Source organism: Sphaeramia orbicularis, chromosome 8 (genome assembly GCF_902148855.1).
Source record: "Sphaeramia orbicularis chromosome 8, fSphaOr1.1, whole genome shotgun sequence".
Taxonomy (NCBI): Eukaryota; Metazoa; Chordata; class Actinopteri; order Kurtiformes; family Apogonidae; genus Sphaeramia; species Sphaeramia orbicularis.
In genome coordinates, this window is record NC_043964.1 from 740,253 (window position 1) to 759,158 (window position 18,906).

Here is an 18,906-nt window from a genome sequence, read left to right on the forward strand (position 1 = left end):
ATAATTGTCACATTTTTAACCCTTTAAATGCCGTGTTTGTAATGGAAACAAACCTTTTTTTGATGCAAAAAACACAAAAAATATTTTTCTTTCAACATACTCCATAAAAAGTGGATCACATATTATTAGATTTTTTCATCCTGGCATATGTCAATGATTAACTCCAACACTGGTTAATTTACATTATTATTTTTGGTGCTAGGTCAAATGTTCAAAAATACTAGCATCTGTCACCAAGTGTGCGTAAAATGCACACCTATAAATCAAACTATTAAATATTATATACTGATTTATTTTCTGCTCTAATTTGATTTTATTTTTGTAAATCCAGGTCAGTCCTAATCATACAGATCAAATGTTAGAAACAGTGCGTTTTCTGCACACTTGGCAGACAGATGCTAGTCTGCTCATTTTCTTTTGTTTCCAATGTGCACATTTGAGTTGGTGGACAGAATTTTAAAGATCATGAACAAATGAACAACTTTTGAATTCTAACCTTATTTAAATTGTGAAAAATAATATGAAGTTTTTTAACGCAAAGTGCAAAGAGTTATATATTTATTTATTTGCCCTTTATTTACCCATGCACCCACATGTCTGCAGTTACATCTGTGCCTTCAGCAGGAATTGAAATCTGTGAGTGAATGGATCTGGAAAAATAAGCTGCTTCTTAATGTATTAAAAACCAACACTTTTATATTTGGCTCCACTCTTACTCTACATCATCAGCCTGGATTGAACCTCATCATTAAATCAAATATCTGTGAAACAAGTTCAAGAAACAAAATTACTGGGAGTTCTGTTAGATAATAAAGCATCTTGGACTAAACAGATCGATAATATGATGACCAAGATGGAAACGCTGTTTGTGTGGTCAAACCTGTGCAGCTTTTATGCCACCAGTCGAACTAAACTGGTGCTTCAGTCCTTAGTACTGTCAGTGCTGTATTACTGTGCAGCAGTACGCTCAAATACAACACTACAAAATATTCAAAAGTTTCAAATTGTACAAAATAGAGCTGCTCGTACTGCATTACAGTGTGTCTACAGAACAAATGTTACTGAGATGCAGAACCACTGGAACTGACTCTGTGTTAAAAAAAGATGACTGGTTTTCTTTAGAAATATTATTAGAACAAAAAAAACATCCATCTTGTACAAAAATGTTTGTTTTAGTTCAGATAGACAGAGCTGTGCAACCAGACGGACAACCAGAGGGAATTTAACACAGGCCCAAACAAGAACAAATGCAGTGAAAAGAATGGAAATAAACAGAGGAATGGAAGAATGGAACAAACGACTGGAACACAACACACAAGAAAAGTGTCAAAGGAAATTTAAGAAATCAGTGAAAAACATCTATTGACCATAGATGATTGAAACCTGGGTTAATTAAATATATGTACTAGGGCTGCTCGATTATAGGGAAAAAAAATAATCACGATTATTTTAGCAATAATTGAAATCACAATTATTAAAAACGATTATTTATTAACCTTAAAGTTGTTTATTTTTTTCTTGCAAAGCAATGTAAAATATTCTCTTTAAACATAAATAAAGCTTTTAACCACTAAAACAAAGTATGTTCACTTTTGTATGAAACAAAAAAATCTTTGAATGCAAATAAGTGTACTGTAAATTCAAGTATGTTTCCTTTTGTAAATAAATAGTGCACTGGAATTAAACTGCTATAGACTTGCCATAGAACAGTAGCAATAATAAAAAAATAAAAAAAAAGCTCACGTAAAGTGCAAATTATAAATTCAAGTATGTTCAATGTAGTATGAAACATAATAAATTCAGTGGCGTGCTGTGAGGTTTCAGTTCAGGCCTTCTGTATACATCAGCCATCTAGAGTATGTACGTTAGGGTTAAACAGGTTAGGGTTAGGTTAATACGGGAGTTACAGCGTAAAGAGATTCGGAAACTGAAGATTGCATTGCGGACGAAGTTGTTTTTATGTGTTTTAGTTTTTCATAAGATTATGATAAAGGTGGCGGTGGTTCAACTTTAGATGGTTACAAAGGTTTGTTGTGTTAGCGGTCGGTGCGGACACAACTACCAAACACTTTTTGCACGTGATGTGTTTTTGCTCTTCGTCTTCTTCATCAAACCCAAAGTGATTCCATACAATTGAATTGGACTTGCCTTTTTTGTTTACCAAGCACTTCTGCTGGGATTCTCCTGCCATTTTTCCAGACTGCTAGGTACAACTGTCCTCTTGGGGTGGACCTGCCGGCTAGCAGCAGCAGTAGCTTAGAGGGGGGCGGGGCAGAGCAGCTCATGGTAGCTTGTGTGCGCGTGAATTAAAACGACTCAAAATTAATAATCGTTTTTTCTCGATTACATAATTTTTGTAATCGTTGTGTGTAATAATCGAAATCATAATTGAATTTCGATTAATTGCACAGCCCTAATATGTACTGTATTATACCGCTGCTGACCTAAAGGAGCTGTCCTGTCTGTATGTGTGTCTGGTTTTTGTACGTTGTGTAGAATGGGAAAATTGTTTTGTCTGATTCTATTGTATGTGATTGGCATTGACAAGTTGTAAAGATTATTGTACGGACCCCAGGAAGAACAGCTGTATCTATGGTACAGCTGATGGAGGAAAGAAAGGAAGGAAAGAAGGAAGGAAGGAAGGAAGGAAGGAAGGAAGAAAGAAAGAAAGAAAGAAAGAAAGAAAGAAAGAAAGAAAGAAAGAAAGAAAGAAAGAAAGAAAGAAAGAAAGAAAGAAAAAGAAAGAAAGAACTGATAACCTCTTTTCCAAGTGCGTCCTGACAAAAAGGCAGCATGAACCCAACACACAGGTACAACACCCAGTAATTTACAGGACAAGTCAAACTATTTAAAGAATGACTGAGAGTTTATTTGCAAAACAGTGCTCAGTGTCTGCTAATGTTCAGGTGGTTGACATTACATTATAACTATGAAATATATCTGACCATTTACAAAGTATGATGAAATCTTCTTTTTGGGAGGTCCAGTTAACAGAAGCAGGTCCTGTATTATATGGATGTTGTTTTGGTTTTGTAATTGTGATGAATGGTTTTTAGCGGTTTGAGTTTTGTTCTGTGTTTTTGGTCATGTGTGTACTGCAGTATAAAGACAGCTGTGTTGGGTGTGGACTCCAGGAAGAATAGTGATAGCCTAAGCTAAAGCTAAAGCTAATGGAGAAACAAATAAATGAAATGAAAGTACCTTAGAATGAGTGGTTTATGTCCATACTTTACACCTGAGGTGCATGTGACAGGGTGGGCCACGCTGATACAGATGCATGTGATGGTCTGTTTTTGTCAGAAAGCTATTAAAAGTGTTCAGAGAGTGACAAAAACTAGCATCTAGGTTGTATAGATTTGTAGTTCCTTGTGTATTAGGGTTATCCCTCTGGTATCCCATCCACCAAGGCTCTTACTAAACACCAAGTGTTTCACACACTTGTGGAATAATGTCAAAAGAAATTTCATGCAGTTTGTTTTTAATTCTTTTACACTTTTTTCTATTTCATCAACTTGAGCCATAAATAAAAATACCAAATACTCAATAATTGTCACATTTTTAACCCTTTAAGTGCCGTGTTTGTAATGGAAACAAACCTTTTTTTTTTTTTTTGATGCAAAAAACACAAAAAAAATTTTTTTTCAATGTACTCCATAAAAAGTGGATCACATATTATTAGATTTTTTCCTCCTGGCATATGTCAGTGATTAACTCCAACACTGGTTAATTTACATTATTATTTTTGGTGCTAGGTCAAATGTTCAAAAATACTAGCATCTGTCACCAAGTGTGCATAAAATGCACACCTATAAATCAAACTATTAAATATTATATATTGATTTATTTTTCTGCTCTAATTTGATTTTGTTTTGGTAAATCCAGCTCAGTCCTAATCATACAGATCAGATGGAAAACATAGTGCGTTTTCTGCACACTTGGCAGACAGATGCTAGTCTGGTCATTTTCTTTTGTTTACAATGTGCACATTTGAGTTGGTGGACAGAATTTTAAAGATCATGCACAAATGAACAACTTTTGAATTCTAACCTTATTTAAATTGTGAAAAATAATATGAAGTTTTTTAACACAAAGTGCAAAGTGTGCGTAAAAGGCACACCTGGATACCGGAGGGTTAAATAGTCAATACCAAAAACTCTTGGATCATAAAAACACTCCCATGTAAGACACGTCTGTTTTTTTTCTTCTTCTCGTTGCCGTTTCCTCCAAACAGAATAGTTTCAGGTTATTTCCAGCAGCTCACTAAAGGAATACTTAAACGTCCTGAAGAAAGGGAATATTTTTGCTGCATGTGGGCGTAGCCTGTAATTGGCCGCTCCATGCAGAGCAGGTACTTAATAATGAAGTTCTCTGATGGTTTCATCTGTTAATGCCATCTGGAAGAAGAGCAGCGGTGGATGCAGCCAACACGGCGACCTTGGTTCACACACACCAGGATGCGATATGTTCATGAGTCGTCCTTTGAGCCTTAAACGCTCACTGCTGTTTTTTAGAACATGCAGCTGCTCCTCGGGCAGATCCAAGTCCACACCAAAATAAAAACAGTTTGAGGCAGCTGAGGTCAGACAGGATGTGGAATTCAGAGAAGAACACCAGTAACCTTCTGCAGGTCCACAAGAGTCTAGATAAAAATCCACAACTGCACTTTAACTGTAGAGCAGAATAGAATAGAATAGAATAGAATAGAACAGACTTTGTCAGTACACAGATTATATATGTCCAGTGACAGTGCACTATACAACTAATATACAATACAGACTTTAAAAGTATCTATACATACACACAATACATTTATATTCCATGTAGCTGATACTGGTATATGGAGTTCATATGCATAGAGTTTTTTATTTGCTTTTCTTCATAGTAGTGTAGTTCTATTTCTTGCACACAGAACCGTCAGATCACACAGAACCATACAACGTGGTCAAACCAAATTTTTCTGCACTCGAAAAGGAGTGTGCAGAAGTATAACTAATGAACTCCCACCCCTTTTTACAAACTAATTAAATTAAATCCACTTCCTTTGCTTTGGTAACACACCTTTTCTTCCGTATATTTTTGCAATAACACCAAACATCCATACAAACCATTCACACACTTTTTTAGTCGCCTCACACAGTCAGATTTACACAATCAACCGTTTTTAGTATAAACGTTCTGTCCGTCCTCTGCGTGTGTTCCATCTGTTTTCCAGGGTTTTTTTCCAGACTGTGCGTTAGAGAAAAACTACTGACACGTTTATGACAACTGCCCTCATCAGTAACATTAGTGTGACATTAGTGTTTCCTCTGTCATCTCTGCGGTTGGCCCTTTCATATGTGGTCGTTCTGTTCCACATCTCATCTACGCATGTGCACATATCTGTCAGAATCTGTCAGAATCTGTCAGAATGGCGGCGAGTACGAAGTGGAAGAAACGAACAGGCAGGAATATACTCATGTGAACAGTAGCATAAGTGCACAGTCATTGTATTTGTTGACATTTGAACTTTTTCCCATCTATTCTACAGAAAGGCTGAGCTCATTGCTGGCTTCCTCTGACTACAGTTGAATGAATGTGAAGTAAATGACAACTGTTGGACCAACCCCTGCTGCAGCTCTAGGTCCTGATTGGACCGGCAGAGTCCTGCCCCGCCTCTGACCTGCGCTGAATGCTTCTATGACAGAGTGGATGGCTGTTAGCTTCAAAATAGTTCAATTAATAAAAGTTCAAATGTGAAAGAATACAATGACTGTGCACTTGTGCGACTGTTCACATGAATATTTTCCTGCCTGTTCGTTTCTTCCACTTGGTACTCGCTGCCGTTCTGACACATTCTGACAGATGTGTGCACATGTGTAGATGAGATCTGGAACATGACGACCGTATACGAAAGGGCCAACTGTGTCGTCTGCATGTTTATTATTACTGACTTTCTTCTTTTCAAAACACTTTCCTCTTCTTTGTGGTATTTGTCCAGTATGGTTAATTCAGAGTGGCGCCCCCTGGTGGATGAACTGACAAACGCTCATTCCAACACATGAACCTTCCTCTTGTGTTAGCTTTCTGTTACCATCTCTTATGCTAACGGGTTGGTTTTGACCCATGTCTTAAATCAGCTGTAAAATACACAAAAATCAATGATCTATCATCCAATCAGTTTTTCATCTCTTGGCTACCTTCTTAGGTTTCCTTATCCATGAAAATATTGGTTTTAATATTTTTGGTGTGAGCATCTTGGCCTTTTTTTTGGTCAGTATACCCCTTGATGTGCACTCTGCAAGTCACCAACTCTAAACTGAACTGACGTCACATGTGTGGCCGTGCCCGTCTTTGCTTGTTTTGTTTTTGTGCAGGTAAACTGGATAACAAGGCAAAATGAGAATCCCTTAAAGCTCACATGATTGGGAGAGGGGCTGGCTGTCAGTGTGTTGACTGACAGTGCACTTAGGATTTCAGTTTTCGCTCTAATTATTGGTTTATAAACTCATTTTTCTATAACGGGGTTGAAACCGACCCTAACAACACAAAGGTCATAATTTCAACCACAGTATTTCATAATTTAGTGAAAAAAAAAAAAAGTTTTGTATTACTTTGTTGAAATGAGGTTCCTGACAAAGTCAAAAAGCCTGGATGCAATAAACACATTTTATGTGGTTCTTTTACGCATTTAAAACCTAACATGGGTTGGTGCCGACTCCAACACAAGAGGAAGGTTAAATGTCAGTAGCAGCACTTTGTTCCAGTCAGACTAATGACAACGACAATAAAGCACATTTACAGAAGGAACCAACAACTGGAATGGGATTATTAAGTACCCATATCGGTACCAGCAAGTACTCAAATGGAAGTACTTGTACTCAGTCTGGAAAAAAGTGGTATCAGTGCGTCCCAAATATGAACATTAACTGCAGCTTCAACACAAAAGTATTTTCTGTTTCTTCTTTTGGAACTTAATTATAAGTTTCATTCATTTTGACTTTCTTTTTCCACTTTTTAAAGTCAATTATTTATCGATTAATGTGAAAATCTTACAGTATCATGAGTTCAGGCTTTAATTTCCTGATTGCATTAGAGAATTAAAGTACTTTTCTGATTGTGTTTAAGTTATTCATCCATAATCTGTTAATGAAGTTCTCCTGAGAAGTAAATCTGATTAAATTTAGTTTCTTAACATGGAAACGCTGAAAAAAGCAGCTCCTTATTATATCAAAAAATAAACATAAAAAAAAATTAGTTTCTTAACATGGAAACAGTGACTAAAGCAGCTCCTCATTGTATGTAAGTGTATGACAGACAGAAGAGGCTCATCCATTCTGTGTAATTAGATCCACTCAGCTCCTTCCTGGTGTCAGTGCTGCTGCTGCTGCTGCTGCTGCTGCTTAATCCCTCAAAAACACATTTTATTTACGTCCTCAGTTTAATGAATCTCAGTCTGCTCCGTCTCCTGATACATATTCACACAGACATAAACAGGCTGAAAAATTATTGGGCTGAATATTGTTGCTTTATTCGTTTCCCTCTCAGGCGTTTTATGCTCCTGGAGTTCGTTCCCGTCGACTGGTTGGAAATTAAAGCCACGTCTAACGAGAAACCAGAGAGTGAACGTTTATTAAAATCTAATCTGTGGCGACAGTCACATCAAATAAACAGACAGTTTATCTGCCAAAAACCTCCAACAGGAGGCCCACTGTATTTATTTATTTGATTTATTTTAACATCAGATCTGTTTAGTGACTTCTGCAGGTTGGATTTGAGGACATTCACCTAGAATTTCCCAAACACTTGTCACTATTTCTGTCTCAACTGTAGAAGATGAACAATGGTTTGAAGATTAAAGTTTTTTTTTTATTTCATTTAAGTTTTATTACTTAAATCTATTCCATCTTTAATTATTTCACACTTGTCTTTACATTTTTACATCGTTGCTCATTTTCCAGAATAAAAGAATAGTTGGTCTGAAAAGTTTGTGTGGAAGCAGCAAAACAAAACATCTTTAGGTTTTCTGTTTTGTTTTTTTACATGTTTTGTGTTTTTCGCCATGATATTTCTGTTTTTCTCTTGTCACTTCGTAAAGTCTATAAATCTTTTTTTTTTTTTTTTTTTTTAAGCTCTGGGGCTTAGGTTTTTGTTTTTAGTCTTATTATGTTTCCCCTTTAAACAGAATCCAACAGAATATGGACTGGGGTTGCAAGTTGGGAAACCAACAAAACAACAGCAAACCCAAGGAAAAGGGCTGAAACCAAACTAGGGTCCTTTTAAAAAGGTCCTCAAAGGAAACTGGAAGGCTCAGTCACCACTACACACCACAACACTGCATTCCAAAGTGCTGGAGGTGGGACGTTTCCGACGTCCAACTCGATAAAAAGCATTAGAACACCTGTCCAAGCAGAAGGTCCTACATGTAAAGTGGGTCCAGATGGAAGGACCCCGACCCCACCACAAACTACAACGTGACATGAACACAACAACGGCAGCGCAGTGTTCAAGTTCACAATGAAAAAAAAACTTCACATCGTACTGTTAGGACAGATTGTACGAGTACTGGACCCAGATGCAAGACCCTCAGACAGGAGTACAATTAAAATGGATTTATTAGAAATAATCAGAGTAACAGGTTCACACAGAATGGTAATGAATGTATCTTCAGCTGGACTGAGATGGGGAATCGTCTCGGCTTCGGATCTTAAGTGAACCTCGTTACGGCCCAGGTCGGGAGCACACGAGGGGAACCCGACTAGGAGAGAGCACAGGAGAGTCAGTGGACAGACCAGGTCATACACGGGCAGACTATCAGACAGGCAAACGTACATAGGGTCAGGCAGGCTCACGTACCAGTAGTCCAGGCAGGGGTCAAACCAGGAAAAGGCACCAAGGCGGAGGAACAGACAGGGGTCAGGCGTATATTCAGGTGTGATGACAAACCAGGTCGAAGACAGACGAGCAGGCAGACGAGGAACAGGCAGAGTCGGAGGTCGAGGGGCAAAACAGGTCACAACAGGCAGGCAGGATCAAAAAACGCTGGTAAGTAATCACACCAAGGGTTGAAAACGAACTGGCAACGAACAGGGGGAAACACAGGGTTTAAATACACAAGAGGGCGGGAAGACAATTGGACACAGGTGGAGACAATCAGGGAGGAGGCAGGTAATCAGGGCAAAGGTGAACACAAAGAGGAAGTAAAGACACCAGACAAGACACATGAGGGAAACTAACAAAATAAAACAGGAAACACACAAAACAAGAAAAAGACCAGGGACTGATATGACACGTATAAGTAGCTCATCCGTCATTTCACCTCTTCCATGTTGTTTGCGTACATGAGAACACTGTACACTGTAAAAAAAAAACTGTAAAAAACAGTATTATTCCAGCAGCAGGGGCGCCAAAAAAATACTGTAAAAAAACAGAAAATAACCATCTCATAAAAATACGGTAAGTTTCCATAATTCAAATACAGCTTTTTGCCCTAACTTTACATGAGATTTTGCTTTTTTTTTTTTTTACTTTTTAATGTTTAATAAAGAATATTTACATGTATTAAAACAATCCAATTCCCTATAAATACATATATAAATAATTTTCAGTGAGACTCAGTTGTCCAATCCACTGATAAAAACTGTATTTGGACAGTTTATCAGTGCTTATACATGTTATACATTCACAAAAATACATTTATTCAACAGTTTTGTAGTGAAACCTCCTGTAATTACACAAGATATTTGTCAATGAACAAACAAGTCTGGTTCAACTGACAGAACTAATACTTCTGTTACTGTTAACTGTCAGTAATTTTATCTCATTTTAATTTTTTTTTTACAGAATTAAACTTTAAATTAACAGTTTAATGTCCTAAATAGAAAATAAAAATTTGTGAAATTATGATACATTTGCAAATGTATTTTAACTGTATTTTTCTGTGAAAAAAGAAAAAATTCTTTTAAAAATTGGAAATTTTTTGGTTCTTCACAGTTCCAGTTTTTTCCTGTTCTTTTCCATTTGACATGTAAAATCACAGTCTGTTTGTGTCATTTCATTGATATTTTCCTGTATCTGAAAAATACAGGAAAAATCTGTAAAATAAACAGTGAAAATTCTGTTAAATTGGAGATTTTTTGTTACAGTGTGAGTCAATGATGAACTCTGGGTCACAGTTCATATTGAATTTACCGAAAAAAAAGATTAAAAAAAAGAAGGAAGTATTTACCGGAGAGGACGGTGAAGACAGTGAAAATTCTATTAAATTCCATATTTTTTACAGTGTACTGTCCACAGTCTAAATGCCTCTGCAGTAACAAAGCAAACAGGAGCGGACATCTCCATATTTGTTGTTTATGTTCAACATGGATCACCTGGAATACTTTCAGGTGTTCTGTAGTTAAGTCCAGGTGACATATATTCTGCCTCCCAACACTTTGGAATGCAGCAGAAGTCTAAACCCAGAAAAACTGAACAGGTGGGCCTTCAACTGTGGTGGTGTAAGTGGGAGTCAGTGGTCTGGTCTGGACAGAAGGGGTGGACAGGACCAACCAAACACAGGGACGAATGCCAGCCCACTAAAGGGGCTGCTGTTTCCTGGACAGCTCATTCCATCGGAGCTGCTGAACTCCAGCTCCTTTTAAACTGGACTGATCCGAGCAGGTGGACCGCAGCAGGTGGAGCTGATGAGCACTGACCACCTGAGGACACCGTCCCAAATGAGCACTGACCACCTGAGGACACCGTCCCAAATGAGCACTGACCACCTGAGGACACCGTCCCAAATCAGCACTGACCACCTGAGGACACCGTCCCAAATCAGCACTGACCACCTGAGGACACCGTCCCAAATCAGCACTGACCACCTGAGGACACCGTCCCAAATGAGCACTGACCACCTGAGGACACCGTCCCAAATCAGCACTGACCACCTGAGGACACCGTCCCAAATGAGCACTGACCACCTGAGGACACCGTCCCAAATCAGCACTGACCACCTGAGGACACCGTCCCAAATCAGCACTGACCACCTGAGGACACCGTCCCAAATCAGCACTGACCACCTGAGGACACCGTCCCAAATCAGCACTGACCACCTGAGGACACCGTCCCAAATGAGCACTGACCACCTGAGGACACCGTCCCAAATCAGCACTGACCACCTGAGGACACCGTCCCAAATCAGCACTGACCACCTGAGGACACCGTCCCAAATCAGCACTGACCACCTGAGGACACCGTCCCAAATGAGCACTGACCACCTGAGGACACAAAGCTCCTGTGGTTCATCTGGGTCTGGAACACCGCTGTACAGGGTTTATTTATCTGGTTGTACACTGGAACAAATTTGTTAAATAACAGTCAAATACTGTCAGCTAGAGTTGACAACATGTTACTGTTATTCTACAGTATCTCAACTGTAATCTACAACTACAGTTACTTACTGTAAAAAGTATTCCAGTACTGGGCTGTAAATAATGTTCCTTTTACAGTCAAATACTGTTAGCCACAGCTGCTGCATTTTACACTAACTACTGTATTCCAGGAAACAATATATTACTGTCAAATGTATTTAATGTAATATTTACAGTATAACAGCAAAAAGCTAGGACTTTAACATTTCAAATTACATTTTAAAAGACAAAATCATGAACACTGCTAGAAAAAGCTCAAACAAGAGATGACCTTATGACATATAACCACATAAACTGACACACTGTTTAGTTTGACGGTGTCCACTTTGCAGCGAGCAAAAATGCTTCAACTTAAATGAGCTGCATGTGTGCTACGTACGGCTAACACCCTAAAATATGAAGCAGTATTATCACACCTGTTATACTGTGCAAGTTGTGTCCTGTGTGAACGCAGTTTATGGAGGCAGTTTAATGTTCAATGAACCCAAAATGCCACAGTTATGTTGATCAAATCACATTTACCTGATAAATGAACAACTGGAGCAGAGCGGAGTGATGGCAGTGTAGGCAGAAGCAGGTGGTTCTGTGGGTCAGGGTCAGGGTTAGGGTCAGGGCCAGGGTTAGGGTCAGGGCCAGGGTCAGGGTTAGGGTCAGGGTCAGGGTTAGGGTCAGGGTTAGGGTCAGGGCCAGGGTCAGGGCCAGGGTTAGGGTCAGGGCCAGGGTCAGGGTTAGGGTCAGGGTCAGGGTTAGGGTCAGGGTTAGGGTCAGGGTCAGGGTCAGGGTCAGGGTCAGGGCCAGGGTCAGGGTCAGGGTTAGGGTTAGGGTCAGGGTCAGGGTTAGGGTCAGGGTCAGGGTCAGGGCCAGGGTCAGGGTCAGGGTCAGGGTTAGGGTCAGGGTCAGGGTCAGGGTCAGGGTCAGGGCCAGGGTTAGGGTCAGGGTCAGGGTCAGGGCCAGGGTTAGGGTCAGGGCCAGGGTCAGGGCCAGGGTTAGGGTCAGGGTTAGGGTCAGGGTCAGGGTTAGGGTCAGGGCCAGGGTCAGGGTCAGGGTCAGGGTCAGGGTTAGGGTCAGGGTCAGGGCCAGGGTCAGGGTCAGGGTCAGGGTTAGGGTCAGGGTTAGGGTCAGGGCCAGGGTCAGGGTCAGGGTCAGGGTCAGGGTCAGGGTTAGGGTCAGGGCCAGGGTTAGGGGTCAGGGCCAGGGTCAGGGTCAGGGTCAGGGTCAGGGCCAGGGTTAGGGTCAGGGCCAGGGTTAGGGTCAGGGCCAGGGTTAGGGTCAGGGTCAGGGTCAGGGTTAGGGTCAGGGCCAGGGTTAGGGTCAGGGTCAGGTTAGGGTCAGGGCCAGGGTTAGGGTCAGGGTTAGGGTCAGGGTCAGGGTTAGGGTCAGGGCCAGGGTTAGGGTCAGGGTCAGGGCCAGGGTCAGGGTTAGGGTCAGGGTCAGGGTCAGGGTTAGGGTCAGGGTTAGGGTCAGGGCCAGGGTTAGGGTCAGGGCCAGGGTCAGGGTCAGGGTCAGGGCCAGGGTTAGGGTCAGGGCCAGGGTCAGGGTCAGGGTCAGGGTTAGGGTCAGGGTCAGGGTTAGGGTCAGGGTTAGGGTTAGGGTCAGGGTCAGGGTCAGGGTTAGGGTCAGGGTTAGGGTCAGGGTTAGGGTCAGGGCCAGGGTTAGGGTCAGGGCCAGGGTCAGGGTCAGGGTCAGGGCCAGGGTTAGGGTCAGGGCCAGGGTTAGGGTCAGGGCCAGGGTTAGGGTCAGGGTCAGGGTCAGGGTCAGGGTCAGGGTCAGGGTTAGGGTCAGGGCCAGGGTTAGGGTCAGGGTCAGGGCCAGGGTCAGGGTTAGGGTCAGGGTCAGGGTCAGGGTCAGGGTTAGGGTCAGGGTCAGGGTTAGGGTCAGGGCCAGGGTTAGGGTCAGGGCCAGGGTCAGGGTCAGGGTCAGGGCCAGGGTTAGGGTCAGGGCCAGGGTTAGGGTCAGGGCCAGGGTCAGGGTCAGGGTCAGGGTCAGGGTCTGCTGTCTGGGGTTGAGTCCAGCTGAAAATCGTCCTCCTCAGTTCTTCTCTCTTGTTCTTTTCTCCTTCTGCTTGTAAAAGAAGCCCTTCCCTTTGGTGCAGACCGTCTGGAGTTCACTTTGGTTGGACTGAATCTTTTCTAAATGAGCTGGTGGGATTTGATACCAGATGATTTAGTTCGGGTCAGTTGTGGGTGGACAGCAGTGGAGGAACTGAAGAACAGACTGGAGAACCCTGTCCCATTTAGCAGGAGCTGACTGGTTTAAATGTGCCCCTTACAGACCTCATTATTTACAGCGTTAGACTGGATTTACAAAGAACAGCAGGATACTGGACAAATGGACTGTTTTTACAGGCGTTTGTTCCAGTGTATCCTTTCATTTGTTTAACTTAAAATCAGACAGAATCACCTAAACAGTAACTTTTCAGTGAAATGTAAGAATTTATTTTTAGACAGTAGAGCTGGAAAATCTGATTTCAAGAAATCTTACCAGGATAATTTTCACCTGTTCCATTGGCAGATTTTTCTTTTGCTTGGATTAAGAAAAACAAATCTTGAATTCAGAAAAAAAAAAAAAAAAACAATCTTGAATTAAGCAAAAAAAACAAAAAAACAAAACAATCTTGAATTAAGCAAAAAAAAAAAAAAAAAAAAAAAAAAAAAAAAAAACAACAACCTTGAATTAAGCAACTCTTTAGGCGATTCTGTCTGATTTTAAGTGTGATGAGATATTTGAACTAAAAATGAGACAAATACATTTGGTCAGATTTAGATTTTTTCCAGTGTGTTTACATGAGTATAAAAGTCTGATAACTGTAATCAGATAATTGTAATAACCAAACCTGATGTGATAATCTAGTCGCTTCGGTCCATTATCAGATTTCTTTCAGAGTTCATACGTACGTAGCGATGGTAGAATCTAACTTCCTGTGACTGTCTTCCATTCATGTTTGACTATGTAACTTCTGTTTTTTGTTTGTTTTTGTTTTTTACCATTTTTAATTGTTTCTTCACATGCTTGTTCTTCTTGTCTTGGTTTGTTTTCTCCTTTGCTAATTCTAGATATAGCGCCCCCACAGGTGAGGAGGGGAGTACATTATTCAAAATGCCTGGTTGGTTTGACAAAGTTCAGTGTGAATAAAACTCAGACCAGTGAACTGAGTGTGTTGGACTGTTAGGTGTGAAATCCACCTAAAATAACGTAAAGTGTGGAACAGTAGATGGAACATATGAACATAAGCTGCTGTGCACTTTTAATCCCCCTCAGACAAATATAGTGTAATATTCTGTTGTAAATTCCTGCCCTATAATTTCCGTTAGATTGTCTTTGTGTCAAACTTCTTCCATACATGTTTAGATTTGAAAGTTCTTTCCAGTGCAGGTTCACTGAAGCTGTCTTCAGTTGGACAAATGTGGAACAAACCCCCTTTCTTTTTCCTAATGTTGCTCTTTTCTTCAGTTGTTTCGCTGTCTTTTATGTAAAACACTTTAAAAACAGAAATGAGTCGATGTCGCCTGAAGACACGACATGACTGCTCATGTTTGTGGTGGAATCCTGTGGCTTCCTCTGAGTGGATGATGCTGAAATGAGCCAAACTGAGCCTGGAGCTTCAGAGCAGAACAGAGCGCATAATCCTGTTGAAGTCTCACATGTTCAACAGGAGCTGCTGCTTCTCAGACATTCAGAATATGGAGAGCTGTTGAGGAAAAAAAAGAAGAAAAAAAAGAAGTCAAAAGAGAAAAGTCTGGTTGGTGCCAGTGAGTCCTGAGGGCAGCGATGACAACTCTGCTCTGCTGTAAAAAATGTGCACATTTCAGGCTGTGAAGGAGGACACGCTGCTGCTTCATCATCCTCCTGTAACGTCCCCGTCCCTCACATGGGATTGTTTTTCCCTCCGTGCAGCCAGAGGCCTCGGTCAGCATGGTACACTGTAAAAAAAAAAAAAAAAAACAGTAAAAAAACGGTATTATTCCAGCAGCTGGGGTGCCAAAAAATACTGTTAAATAACAGAAAATAACCATCTCATAAAAATACAGTAATTTTCCATAATTAAAATACCTCAATTAAAAAGCCTAAGTCGTAACTTTAGTGGTTCCTCAGTTTTATTTATTTCAGAAGAGACAAATTATTGACCTGCATCGGAGTTATATCGTTTCCATGACAACTGGATACGTATTCTGACACAGTTGTTTAGGAAATGAGAAACTGTTCAGGTTATTTCAGAACTTTTTTGTTTGGATAGTTTGTAAATGTAAAGATTTTCATATTTTAATGTTATTTTTTTGCACTAAAACAAACAGAAAGAACTGCAGCTGTCATTATCTGTAGGCTACTATGTTTTTCTTTTACTGGAGATCAAACTGGGCTGAATGTGGAACCTGAACTAAACTGAGGTTGACAGTCCTGCTCTAAAGCAACACATTTACTGCAAACATTCCTATTTTTGTAATGATGCACACACTGTAAAAAAAAAACAAAAAAAAAAAAAACAGTATTATTCTAACAGCAGGGGCACCAAAAAAATACTGTCAAATAATGGAAATTAACCGTCTCATAAAAATATGGTAATTTTTTTTTTTGCGTTAACTTTACATGAGATTTAGCTTTTTTTTTTTTTTTTTTTTTTACTTTTTTTTTTTTTTACTTTTTAATGTTTAATAAAGAATAATTAATGTATTAAAACAATCCAATTCCCTATAAATATATATATAAATAATTTTCAGTGAGACTCAGTTGTCCAATCCACTGATAAAAACTGTATTTGGACAGTTTATCAGTGCTTATACATGTTATACATTCACAAAAATACATTTATTCAACATTTGTGTTGTGAAACCTCCTGTAATTACACAAGATATTTGTCAATGAACAAACAAGTCTGGTTCAACTGACAGAACTAATACTTCTGTTACCGTTAATTGTCAGTAAATTTATCTTGTTTTATTTTTCTTTTTACAGTATTAAACTTTAAATTAACAGTTTAATCTCATAAATAGAAAAGAAATATTTGTGAAATTACGATACATTTATAAATGTATTTTAACTGTATTTTTCTGTGGAAAAAGAAAACAAATACTTTTCAAAAATGGAAATTTTATGGTTCTTCACAGTTCCAGTTTTTTCCTGTTCTTTTCCATTTGACATGTAAAATCACAGTCTGTTTGTGTCATTTCATTGATATTTTCCTGTATCTTAAAAATACGGGAAAAATCTGTCAAATAAACAGTGAAAATTCTGTTAAATGACAGATTTTTTTTACAGTGTATATATATATATTTTAAATACTATTGTCTGCCACAGACAGAACTAAATGCAGGATGGGGTCTGTGTATGAGTCCTTGGGTCGGGTGTTCCTCCTCTGGCCTTCATCCCAGTCTGTGTTTCCTCTGAATGTCAACCTCTGTTTCCTCCACACTCACCGAGCATGAGACCAATTTAAGAGATTTTTAACTGAGAACGTGAACACTTTTAATTCTGACACTGACCGTCTTCATCTGTTTCCATCTGTGCCTGGTGTTCTGTCTGAGACCTGAAACCAGACCTTTTACTGTAAGAACACTTGTGTCATAAATCAGTGTTTTTCAACCTTAGGGTCGGGACCCCACATGGGGTCGCCTGGAATTCACATGGGGTCGCCTGAAATTTATAGTAATTACTAACCCCCCCCCAAAAAAAACCATACTAATAAAAACATATGGTGAGTTGACAGAGACAATCCCAATCCATAGCAGACAAACTGTGGTTGTGAAACTGCAGCTCTGTGCTTCTGTTTGTGTCACATGTTCACTGTGGTCAGTTTCAGATGCTGCAGCTCTTTCATCATTCATAGTTTCAGTTCTTGTTTGTTCAGTATTAATTGTCCTCCTTGTAAATCCCAGCTGGACTGACTGGACAGATCCTGACCTTTAATCTACACCTGGATTTACTGCCTCTGTCCACAGTAACAGACATTATACAGACTAAATGTCCTCTAACATTTATGTTTATTTGCAACATAGTATAGCAAACTATTATATGATCATAAATTAATTAATTTTAGCAAAACAAAAAAAAAGTCTCCATTTTGAATGTCTGGGGTCTCCAGAAATTTGTGATGTTAAAAGTGGGTCAGGAGTAAAAAAAGTTTGGAAACCACTGACATAAATGATTCATAACCGCATCCTGTTACAAAACCTTCACATTGTGTCATATTATGTTTTTTGACACTTAGATTTAATTAGTTATTTATCATGTTGTCATACAGAACATAACAAATAATAATTGGCAACAGATAATAGTCACATTTTTAGGCTACAGTTTTGAAATAGCAATCCAATTACCTAATTAATTTAACTTTAGAGCAGCAGTTTATAGCATTTCACAGGATTATGAAACAAACTACACATTAACTACATTTAAATAAACTCGTCCATTTGCTCCATCTGTATCATGTTTGAACCTGCATTTATTTTCATGTGCAACATCATGTAAATTCATAACGGAATCATATTTGGGCTTTTCATTTAGCAGCCTTTAAGGAGTGAACTGGACACAGAAGTACAGTAGAGTATCATCTGCATACAGGTTTATCTGACAATGACTAACCCTTTGGCCATTTTTCTACGTTTTTCTTTGTTCGTTTGCTGATCATTATGGTTGTGTTAAAGCTTATGGCAAGGATGTTTCTTTTTAAACATATTGCAATTGAATGAATGAATGAATTGAAACGCATCGAATCTAATGTCAGTTGCTGTCATAGTTCTATTATACACTTTCATATGCAAACTTTGTACACCCTCTGCTATAAAATCATCATCTGTCGGTATTTTTCAGCTTTTTCCTGCATAAATCTGTTTTTTCTGTTACATTTCTCAAACATTTCCATTTTTTTGTGAGATTAAAAAATGTGATTTCAATGCAAGTCAGTGAGCCCTTTTTTCCATGAGGGTTCTGAACTGAACAAAAACGACTAATGCAATGAAATCTGTTACTGATAACCTGTGACATGTCCAAGACTCTGATATACACAGTAGAACATCCCCCCAGTGTGAGTTCTATGGAAAAGAGCTCCTGTTTCTGTTGGTTTTGTCATTCTACCAGTCATATCACGCATTCAAACTGGCATTTAAAGGAAAAAATCCTGGGAAAAAAATGGAACTTTTGGTCGTTTTTTGCAGAGATTAAGTGGTTTAAGAGATTTATGAAAAAAAAAAAAATAATAATAATATATGATGGTGTTCCAGTGGTCTGTTGTGCATGTTCCTTTTGTTCTCCAGGGTTCCACAGATAATAACAAACTAGATCCACAATGTAATAGAGTTTAATAGTGTGTTACTGACTGTGTGTAGGTCTCAGTTGTGTGTCCTCTGTGTGCAGGTGTGTTGTGTGTCTCAGTTGTGTGTCCTTTGTGTGCAGGTGTGTTGTGTGTCTCAGTTGTGTGTCCTCTGTGTGCAGGTGTGTTTTGTGTCTCAGTTGTGTGTCCTTTGTGTGCAGGTGTGTTGTGTGTCTCAGTTGTGTGTCCTCTGTGTGCAGGTGTGTTGTGTGT

At 39.4% G+C, this 18,906-nt stretch overlaps 1 protein-coding gene across 1 annotated transcript in view; it reads left to right on the forward strand.

Moving 5' to 3' along the window:
• Positions 1-18,906, forward strand: part of LOC115423553 (germ cell-specific gene 1-like protein) — a 36,923-nt gene that overhangs the window by 341 nt on the left and 17,676 nt on the right.